The sequence below is a fragment of the Hibiscus syriacus genome, unplaced genomic scaffold (genome assembly GCF_006381635.1).
Source record: "Hibiscus syriacus cultivar Baekdansim isolate YM2019G1 unplaced genomic scaffold, ASM638163v2 tig00110187_pilon, whole genome shotgun sequence".
Classification (NCBI taxonomy): Eukaryota; Viridiplantae; Streptophyta; class Magnoliopsida; order Malvales; family Malvaceae; genus Hibiscus; species Hibiscus syriacus.
The window spans coordinates 1,917,430-1,926,614 of record NW_024062618.1 but is presented as its reverse complement, the minus strand read 5'-3'; the positions used below and the strand labels follow the sequence as shown (position 1 = coordinate 1,926,614).

At 29.6% G+C, this 9,185-nt stretch overlaps 1 pseudogene; it reads left to right on the top strand.

The window, feature by feature from the left end:
• The first annotated feature begins 6,641 nt into the window (after window positions 1-6,641).
• On the top strand, window positions 6,642-7,897 carry LOC120217381 (annotated as a pseudogene).
• Window positions 7,898-9,185: the final 1,288 nt, after the last annotated feature.

The following is a 9,185-nucleotide window of genomic DNA, read 5'->3' as shown; positions in this document are numbered from 1 at the left end:
TGACATGTTAAAGGGCTTTTGAAAGTCCATAGTCAAAACGTATTACTTGCAGATAAATGCAAAACTAGTACGGTGGGTTCTATTTGAGTTGTTTTATTTGACATTCTTACGGAAGCTTAAGCTGAAAACTTTGAATTAAATTACGATAAGTATTTGTTAAGTAGAAAAGAAAAACTCAGTTGTTTAATTAATAATTACTGGTTAATATTTGATATATTAATAATAATAAATATATTTTATAAATATATTATTTAAATAATTTTATATAATATATATATATATATTTTGTTTTTATTATACCATGTATGTCACGTATAATCAATTTAACATTAATTAAGAGTTCTTCAAACTCTACTAAAAATGTATAAAATAAATTTCGAATAATTAAATAAAATATAGAAGAGTCCAGCTTACAACCTATCAATTAAAGATGAGTTAAATATTATAGTTTTTATTTTAAAAAATATAATGTGTAAATAATCTCTGGATTTTATGAGATTTTTTATTGTAATAATTAAAATATTACTATTCAACTTAAAAAACAACACATTAATTCATTATTATTAAAAATTAAATTAATAAATCACACGTAAATCTATTTTTATATAATTTAATATAACGAGAACGTAGGTGTCCAAAAAAAATATGGGTTTAGGTATCGAATACAAGAATGGGTCTTTGACTCCCGAGTGTTCAACTCATTTATTTTCAACTTTTATATGGGGTACTCTTTGTATTTGCTTTTGGTACGGAAATCAACTTCAGGCCGTCACTATATAATGATCAAATAAATTAGGTACGTTGATCGCTTTAATTGCTTGGACCACACTCTTCAACTTTTATTAAAAAAACAATTCTTACCAAACAAAATTTGGACCTAAATCCTACGCAAATATAAAGAATAGTCTATGAAATTTAGTAAAATAATAAATATAAATAAATATTATTAATAATATTGAATTCTAAATATTATAATTATAATAAAAAAATATAACAGTGATGCACGTTGATAAACCGAATATATCACAACTCAAATGTATCATATTTTGGGTGGTTATATATGTCTATCTATATGTGATAATTATCTTAAGGATTCAAAATAGGAGTAGATCAATAAAATAATCAAATTAACATCAATTGAATAGACAATGTTAAATGTAATATTAAAAAAATAAATGTACTACGATAGCATACAGAGAACATACTACCAAAAAAATGCATTCAATATTTTCATACTAAATAAAGAAGATTAATGCAAAACAAAATCACAAATAAAAATAATGACAAACAACATATAATCGAAGAAGTATAGTCATGTAAAAATTTAATGTGGGTCAAAACTCATATTATAAGGGTTCGATCCGAGGACCTCTGCACCCGTTACAAATCTTTATTTCTTCTCTAAATTTTATTTCTCCATTAAACGAGTTACTATAAAATTTTCAGACCAAATCAAAATAAAATTTAAATCACTAATTTCTAACATTTCGTAATCTAAATATTATATGAATGACATAATGTGAAAAAATGATTTAATATTTGACTAAATAATTATATTTTAGTCTCTATTCTTTTTTGGAGTATTTTGGTCCTAACATCTTATTTTAGGACAAAAAATTTGCTATTTTAGAGTATTGACAATTTGTTGACTAATATTTTCATCCACGGAGGGATATTTTTGCCTCAAAAAAATGTTGGAGGAACTAAAATACTCTAAAAATAAGAATTAAAATAATTATTTAATGAAACTTTAAGGATGCTATTTTTGTTAGTATGGCTATGTGAATGCACACAAATCAAATTAGTGATTCATAAACATGGTTGATGCAGCAGCCTTGGAAGAGAAAAAAGTTGTTTGAGACCCCACAGGCAACATTTTCTCTTTTAAGGTGTCATAGAAGAGCAAGCCATCTTTGGGTTGTTCATAATCAGAAAGAAATACAATGAATCCCACATGTTCATATGCTTTGACCCAAAACAAAGTGTCTTGTGTGATGGTAATTAGTATAAGAGTAGGTACCAAATTAATCAAAGACTTGATATGACAGAAATCAAACCATCACATTTAGCAGATGAGAGAAATAAATATCTTCACTGAAAATTCTTCAAGTCCCTACCAAACCCCACAAGAACCCATTATTCTATTAATATCAATGTTATTAAAATCTGGACAGGTCGGTTCGACCTGTTGAACCGTGAATCGATGGCCTGTCCGGTCCGGTTAACTCCCAAAATCGGATTAGCACATAACCGATAAAGAATCGGAAGAATTGGCTGAAAACCGACAAAACCGGTTTGAACCGCCGGTTCACTTTATTTCTTTTAAAAAAAATTAAACCAAACGACGTCGTTTGTTTAACGAGCCGAGTCAAATTCGAGTATTGCTGAGCTCGACTCGAACTCGAAAACTTTAAAAGTAAGCTCAACTCGACTCAAAAACTCACTAGCTAAAAATTATCAACTCGAAATATAATATTAAAACTTGAAATCGAAAAGGCTCCATAATTTTGAATGTCAAATTACCTCTATTATTTATAGAAGTAAGTTGGGATGCTCTTCTATGTTTCTTAGCCATGTGGGATTGTTTATTCTCATATTTTTACTCTTTAAACTTTTGTGATACTCTTCTATGTTTCTTAGCCATGTGGGATTATTTTTTTTAAAACAATTAAACCAAATGACATCTTTTGTTATAATTTTTTTAAGCCCTAATTTTATTTTTTTATTATAGTTATATAATTATATTTATTATTTAATATGTTTTACCTTAAATATTATGTTGTAGTTGATTTGAATCATTTTGTTTCACTTGATTTTATGGTTTTTCATTTATACATGTTATGACTTGTGATATTTTTATACATTTTAATATTGTAAACTTAAAAAAAATGTTACATATATATTAATATTGCTTTGAATATTATGTAAAATTTAAAAAATATATTATTTTATATATAAAATCCGGTTTAACCGCGGTTGAACCCGGTTGAACCAGTGAACCAGTACCTTCACCGATTCAATGTCCGGTCCGGTTTTGAAAACATTGATTAATATTATTGGCATTCTTCCTCCTAATGTTTAACTATATAAGAAGGGTAAAATACACAAATGGTCATCTGAATATAAGGTATTTGTTGAGTCACTTGACTATTAAAATTACAAAATGGTCTCTCAATTATAGAACATTGTTTGTTGAGTCACCCAATAATTATAGAACATTGTTTGTTGAGTCACTCGACAACATAATGTTTTAAACATTGGCTTGACGACATAATGTAAACGAATAGTTGATCTATAAAATACAGCTCATACAGTTTTGGAATCATCATTTATGTACTTTACCTATAAAATATTCCACGAATTATGGTACATTAATAGTCAAATGGATGATTGTTATCCCTAAAAGTTTTGAGTTCAAGCGCGGTGTATGTAAAGATATTTGAGGGTTCATTATCAAATAGTGGAGAGTCTTTCAAACATATACTATCTTATAATCGTCTCGAAACTAATAGAAAAATAATATATATATATATATATATATATATATTTATGTCAAACAAATATACATATATTAAGTTTGATTTCCTTCACATAAAATTCAAAATAAACTACATGTTTAATATCCTAACTACCATTTTTGTTATGTTTTGGTCACTTAACTATTTTTTATTTTAAAGTCATATTTAACTTTATGTTTTGATTTCATTTTGGTCACTCATCATTAGAAAGTTAACGGTGATATTGATGTGTCATCACAAAATAATATCATATCTTTACAAAATGTTGTTTTAATCTTATCATGGTCCTAATTCAATGGGTAAAATATTTATCGGGTTAAGGTATCAAGATTGTAAATAATTATTTTATTATTGAATTTTAAAAAAGTATAACTTTACTATAATCATTTTATAAATTTTAAAAGTTTAATAATTAAAATAATCATTTGAGTCCAATTCGATAATTTCAAGTGACTATCACATTTATATAAATTTAAAATATTTAATATACGTTTGAAAATTATCATTCTTATTTTTGAAAAAGTTAAAAATTGTATTAACCATGAATAGTATTATGGATAATAATTTACGAAATACAATCCAGATTCAAAACAAAATAGAATGGTACAATGCAATTTCATTGCACAAGAACATGAATGATCACATTTGTCTCTCAACGCATGAATTTAATCCAAATATGTTTATTAGACGTAAATATATTATATCGTCCAACTTTTATGGTGAACTAATTTTAACCCTTTGGTAAACCGAACTACCCATGGTTGTCCAACTATTCGATATTATACCATCAAAGACAGGTTAGCAGTCGAGATTCAATTACATTCTAATCGTAAATTAGTCATACGTTAATAAACTATGGATTTCTCCCACCAAAGAGAAGGGGAATCGTATGTAATAAGGGACAATTTGAGCCAATAATATCCATTTTTATTAAAATAATATTATTTAGAGAAATAGTATCTAAACTATTGATAGTAATTCACGTCCTTTTTTTAGTCAAATAAATTTGAGAGTGTCAATTCATCTCGTTATATAAGGGTTAATTTATAAAATTTTAAAAGTAAAAATATTTTCAATAAAAAAATAAAAATAAAATATTTAACTTATAAGAGATTTTAAAATTTCAAGAAATAATTATCCCTGTCAACCCCTTCATTTATCTTTATTATCACATATTGAGGGAGAGTTTTAACACATTGATATTACTACTCGAGGCAAAAACGTATCCAACAAACGTATTTTATTTTATGTCACTGAAAAAAGCGGATAATTATTTAAATAATATATGATGATAATTATTTATTTTACTTAATCGGAAAATATATAATTTCTTTAGATAATATTGATCGGTAATTGTTTATTTTGGTAATTAAATTAAAATTGGATTATTACCATATATTACAATAAGACTGATATTAATAAGTCGAAATTTGTGTTCTGCGATTTGATCGAAAAACCCACTTACCTTGGTTTTACAAAACCATCATCAACCAATCAAAAGCATAGATTCCCAGATTTATTTTCCTTCAAATTTTTTTACTTTCTTATATTTTTGAACTGCATTTGAGTTGTGCCGCCCAAAGAGTTGGCGGCTTGTTCTTTACTGTTGTTGAGTTGTATAATTGTTTTTCAAGTTATAGTTTTCTGGGTTTTTTTCTTCTTCCTCTTTATGATTTAAGTAAAAGTTTGATGAGAGGAGTGAATTGGGATTGTTGATAAAGATACAATGAATGGAGGGTCATTGGGGATTCGTTCTGGGAGTTACGGTTATTTGGATAAACAGCTGCAAAATGGTGTTTTGTTGCCAATTCAAGCGCCTTCAGCTGTAAGAACCATGCCTTCTAAAGTTTTGAAGGAAAAGGAGACATTTGTTCATTGGATCTGTAAGTTTGTTGGCCGCAAGAAGGTTGGAAAGTTGCTCCTTTGTGTAATCTCTGCTGGTGTTTTTTGTTTGGGTCTTATATGTCGGCAAAGGTTGGTTTCTTTTTCCCTTTATTTCTCTTCATCATTAGATTGTTCTTTGTGGGTTTTTAGAAATCAAGGGTAGTGAATTAGTGATATTTAAGGTGGTTGCTCTGGTATTTTGATGAAAGAAGTGGTCCAAATACTATGTTTACCTTGTTTAGACTTGGACTTAGTGTTTCCATTTGGTTAGTGTCAATGAGGAACTTATAAAATTTTAAGGGACAAAACAAATTATCAATAGAAATACAAAGGAAATATCTAAACTATAGAAGAATTTGAAATTTTTAAGGGTGATTGCCCAGCCGCCCCCTTGGTCCATCTCTGGTTTTTGTGTTTGAATAAAGAAGTAGGCATCCATATGCTTGCTCATGAGCTCAATTGAGCTGAGAATATTTTGCCTGCCTACTTTCTGTTGAGGGAAATAATGTTAATCATTCAACTCGCATTGAATTTCTTTTCTCCCTTTACAGACTTGGGATGTGCCTTTTGATTCATTGTTTATGTTGGATTTTATGTATGTATAGTATTTAGTTTTTTATGCATGTCAGATCCTAGTGCATGCTAATTTAGTTTGGTCCTCTCTTTGTTTTGGTTTTGGATAGTATATCCTTAGCTCTTTGAGTTTTGGACTTCTAGCTGCTTATCGGCTTTAGTTGCCTGACGAGATGATATGTGAATTTGAATTGATTGTGGCTTGTATACAGGTGAATACCGGGAAAGTGACTATATTCGTAAGGTAAATGAGAGCTTGCTTCTTAATATTTCCGGATTTCCCCTGATAAACGAACTACAAAGTGTCAAAATAGACAATTGGACATCTTTACTAGCCAGTGATGGTGTTGACGAAACTGATGTTGGAGTAATGCTCCCTCCTACTCCTCCTTCGTATTTTCTCGGCTACACTCTTCCACCAAGGCATCCATGCAACGCCTTCAGTTTAACCCCTCCACCAGCAGACAAGAAAAGAACAGGACCACGTCGTAAGCATTCCTTTGTTTTGTAAATTTCTCCTCGAATGGTTTCTTTCTAGTTTTAGATTTAGTATTTTGACATGTCTAGTTCAGGTTTACACCTCAATTGAACTATAGTTTCTGATTTTCTCGCTGTTTACGACGCAGCTTGTCCTGTAACCTTCCTGTGGAGGAAGCTGTTGCTTTGATGCGAAAAGTCCCATCATTTTCTCCTATACTAAAAAATTTAACATATTTATGAGGAAAGCTTACAAAAAGAGAACGAATTTGGTGGTTCGGACTTTGGTGGGTATCCTACTTTGAAGCAGCGGGATGATTCATATTTCATAAGAGAGTCGATGAATGTGCGATGTGGGTATAGTTTACCTCTTTTATTCGTTATCTTTTGTATTATATTCAAGTTTTCTGATTTAGACTTAGTACTTTTGATTGAGTGTATCATGAATTAGCCAGATTTGTCAAAGGAAGCAAACCTGGCCGTGGGACAGGATTCGACATTGATGACAATGATCTTCTCAAGATGGAGCAATGTCATGGAGTGGTTGTTGCATCAGCGATATTTGGTACCCGAAACTCTATTATATTTTATCTTCTTCTTCAGTTTCTGTGTTGGAGTCGATGGACTTTTAGTATTCATTTTCAGGAGCTTTCGATATCATACAACAGCCAAAGAATATTAGCGAATATTAAGCAAACTATCTGCTTTTACATGTTTGTCAATGAAGAAACAGAGGCTGATATGAAATCAAATGGTGGTTTGGATGAGAGCAAGAATATCGGAGTATGGAGAATTGTTGTTGTTTGTAATCTTCCATACGCTGATGGAAGGCGCAACGGAAAGGTAAATGTTCAGAATACAGATGACTGTCTTTCAGGTTTAGATCTGAGTTAGAGAAATCGAGTTTTAGTAGATTATGATGAATATTGTCTGCATTGCTTGATTCACTCTGAGAACAGGACCAAGAAAAAAATATTGAGACAATGCATCAACTCGATGCTCTTTGACTTGTGTTATGCTTGTAACAGATCCCAAAGCTTCTAATACACAGGCTATTTCTGAATGCTCGTTTTTCTTAATGGATTGATGTGAAACTCGAGCTTCTTGTTGATCCATATCAAATTCTAGAGAGGTAATTTGGAATTCTATCCAGCTTCCAAATAAATAAGATTCTTAAGTATTTTTTTGAAGTTACACTTTGTGATCACTCCCACGGAATACTGCGATGTTAAATGATTCGGCCTCGATGTTTGTTTATTCTAACTGTTCGAAGTAGTCCTTCAGGTTCTTGTGGAGAAAAAAAATGCTACATTTGCAATCTCTCGACATTATAAACGCTTTGATGTTTTTGACGAGGCTGAGGCAAATAAAGCTGCAGGCAAATACGATAACGCCTCCATCGATTTTCAGGTCGATTTTTTATAGAAAGGAGGGTTTGACCCACCATGTTCTATCACAAGCGTTACGTTGTGAGATGCTTTTATGTTATTGCGTTTGATGAGTCTAGTTTAGCTTTAATGTCTGGTTCTGCAGATGTTCCTGAAGGATGTGTAATAATAAGGGAACATGTTCCTATTAGCAACCTCTTCACTCGTCTTTGGTTCAATGAAGTCGACCTTTTCACTTCGAGAGACCAAATTAGTTTTTCGACGGTAAGGGATAAGATTGCAGTGAAGAGAAATTGGACATTGAATATGTTCTTGGACTGCGAAGGCTCAACTTTGTCGTTCAGGTATTATTTTCTTCGGCTATATGGTAATACACGATAGAATCCTCATTGAATACCTGAACTGTTCTTGGACTGAATCTTGTGGCAAACATGTTTCCGTTGTTCCTAGGGATGAGATTGTGTCATGCGCATTGCATACCATGCTCGGATTTGCTAGAACATCAAACATAGTAATATATGTTGTAAAATGAAGATGATATATTTATTTTATATCATCTCTCAACATTTCTCCTCTTCAGTTTTCGTGATTTTAAACTCTTTTTTATGTCAAACAGAAATGTTTGTTGAATAACTCTGATTCTCTTATCCTATAATTTATTTGCATTATATGAAATTTGATCTCCTCTTTCGTTGTTTTATTGAGATAGCAGCATTGTATTATTTGATTTTTTTTTTTTTTGAATTTTCACGTGTTCGCTATTTTTAATTTAAAATTTTCTAGCATTTGGGAATTCTAGAATAATGAAAAAAAGTATTAGATTAAAAGTGAAGTACTTTTAAACAGTAGTTCTAGTTTTATTTATTTATTTTATATAGATATCTATTATATTTTCAAGATAAATGTTAGGATTCAAATCATATAAAATGGATAAACGATGTTCGAGTTAATATAGCAATTATCACTAATTTAACATCTATGATTTAAAGATGAGTATTATTTTCTTTTGAATTTTAAAACACTGTAAATCAAGAACCCGTAAAATTCGGGTACCTTTCTTTTCGTGTTATGGGTACCTGGTTTTTATATTTTTTTCTTTAAATATATTATTAAAAAAACAATTATATGGAAAAATTCTAAAATTCTAAAACATAAAGGTCTATAATACTAATATACTCATAAAATTTAAATTATATAATTAAAAGATAAAACTTATTAAAAAGTATAATTAAAAAATATAATTAAATTTTAAATATTTTAAAGTTAAAATAAATAATTTAGATTGATATGGTGAAATAATTAAAAAATTAATAATTTACAATGTTACAGTGAAATGGTTTTAAAA